This window comes from Arachis hypogaea, chromosome 12 (genome assembly GCF_003086295.3).
Source record: "Arachis hypogaea cultivar Tifrunner chromosome 12, arahy.Tifrunner.gnm2.J5K5, whole genome shotgun sequence".
In the NCBI taxonomy this organism is placed as follows: domain Eukaryota; kingdom Viridiplantae; phylum Streptophyta; class Magnoliopsida; order Fabales; family Fabaceae; genus Arachis; species Arachis hypogaea.
The window spans coordinates 41,794,248-41,796,592 of record NC_092047.1 but is presented as its reverse complement, the minus strand read 5'-3'; the positions used below and the strand labels follow the sequence as shown (position 1 = coordinate 41,796,592).

General features: G+C 42.9%; 1 non-coding gene across 1 annotated transcript; it reads left to right on the top strand.

The window, feature by feature from the left end:
• The first annotated feature begins 1,924 nt into the window (after nt 1-1,924).
• On the top strand, nt 1,925-2,032 carry LOC112731633 (small nucleolar RNA R71). Its single transcript, XR_003167404.1, has one exon. It is a non-coding gene; the product is annotated as a small nucleolar RNA R71 (small nucleolar RNA).
• The last annotated feature ends 313 nt before the right edge of the window (nt 2,033-2,345 follow it).

Genomic DNA, 2,345 nt, shown 5'->3' with positions numbered 1-2,345 from the left:
CGTTCAGCGCCAGAACCATGCTCTGTTCTGGCGCTGAACGCCAGACAGATGCTCCTCCAGGGTGTGATTTTCCTTCTGCTGTTTTTGATTCCGTTTTCAATTTTTATAATTATTTTGTGACTCCACATGATCATGAACCTAAGAAAACAATAAAAATAAGAATTAGATAAACATTGGGTTGCCTCCCAACAAGCGCTTCTTTAATGTCAATAGCTTGACAGTGGGCTCTCATGGAGCCTCACAGATGTGCAGAGCTTTGTTGAGATTCTCCAACACCAAACTTAGAGTTTGGATATGGGAGTTCTACACCAAACTTAGAGTTTGGTTGTGGCCTCCCAACACCAAACTTAGAGTTTGACTGTGGGGGCTTTGGTTGACTCTGCTTTGAGAGAAGCTTTTCATGCTTCCTCTCCATGGTTGCAGAGGGAGATCCTTGAGTTTTGAATACAAGGGAGTTCTCATTCCATTGAAGGACTATTTCACCTCTGTCAACATCAATCACAGCTCTTGCTGTGGCCAGGAAAGGTCTTCCTAGGATGATGGATTCATCCTCTTCCTTTCCAGTATCCAGGACTATGAAATCAGTAGGTATGTAAAGGCCCTCAACCTTTACTAATACATCTTCTACTTGTCCATAAGCCTGTTTTCTTGAGCTGTCTGCCATCTCTAGTGAGATTTTAGCAGCCTGTACCCCATAGATTCCCAGTTTCTCTATTACAGAGAGGGGCATGAGGTTTATTCCTGAACCAAGGTCACACAGAGCCTTAAAGATCATGGTGCCTATGGTACAGGGTATTATGAACTTTCCAGGATCCTGTCTCTTCTGAGGCAATGTCAGTTGATCCAAATCACTTAGTTCATTGATGAACAAGGGAGGTTCAACTTCCCAAGCATCAATGCCAAACAATTTGGCATTTAGCTTCATGATTGCACCAAGAAACTTGGCAGTTTGCTCTTCAGTAACATCCTCATTCTCTTCAGAAGAGGAATACTCATCAGAGCTCATGAAGGGCATAAGGAGGTTCAATGGAATCTCTATGGTCTCTAGATGAGCCTCAGAGTCCTTTGGTTCCTCAGAGGGAAGCTCCTTATTGATCACTGGACGTCCCAGGAGGTCCTCCTCCTTGGGATTCACGTCCTCTCCTCTCCTCAGAGGTTCGGCCATGGCGCTTATGTCAATGGCCTTGCACTCTCCTTTTGGGTTCTCTTCTGTATTGCTTGGGAGAGTACTAGGAGGGATTTCAGTGATCCTTTTACTCAGCTGGCCCACTTGTGCTTCCAGATTTCTAATGGAAGACCTTGTTTCATTCATGAAACTTACAGTGGCCTTAGATAGATCAGAGACTAGATTTGCTAAATTAGAAGCATTTTGTTCAGAGTTCTCTGTCTGTTGCTGAGTTGATGATGGAAAAGGCTTGCTATTGTTGAACCTGTTTCTTCCACCATTATTAAAGCCTTGTTGGGGCTTTTGATCCTTCCATGAGAAATTTGGATGATTTCTCCATGTTGAGTTATTGGTGTTTCCATAAGGTTCACCTAAGTAATTCACCTCTGCTATTGCAGGGTTCTCAGGATCATAGGCTTCTTCTTCAGGAGAAGCCTCTTGAGTACTGTTGGATGCAGCTTGCATTCCATGCAGACTCTGAGAGATCATATTGACTTGCTGAGTCAATATTTTATTCTGAGCCAATATGGCATTCAAAGTATCAACTTCAAGAACTCCCTTCTTCATAGGCGTCCCATTATTCACAGGATTCCTTTCAGAAGTGTACATGAACTGGTTATTAGCAACCATGTTAATGAGTTCTTGAGCTTCTGCAGGCGTTTTCTTTAGGTGAATGGATCCACCTGCAGAAGTGTCCAGTGACATCTTTGATAGCTCAGATAAACCATCATAGAATATATCCAGGATGGTCCATTCTGAAAGCATGTCAGAAGGACACTTTTTGGTCAACTGTTTGTATCTTTCCCAAGCTTCATAGAGAGATTCACCTTCTTTCTGTCTGAAGGTTTGAACATCAGCTCTAAGCTTGCTCAGCTTTTGAGGAGGAAAGTACTTGGCTAAGAAAGCCGTGACCAGCTTATCCCAAGAGTTCAGGCTGTCTTTGGGTTGAGAATCCAACCATAATGTAGCTCTGTCTCTTACAGCAAAAGGGAAAAGCATGAGCCTGTAGACTTCAGGATTTACTCCATTAGTCTTAACAGTATCACATATTTGCAAGAATTCAGTTAAGAACTGAAAAGGATCTTCAGATGGAAGTCCATGAAACTTGCAGTTCTGCTGCATCAGAGAAACTAATTGAGGTTTCAGCTCAAAGTTGTTTGCTCCAATGGCAGGAATGGAG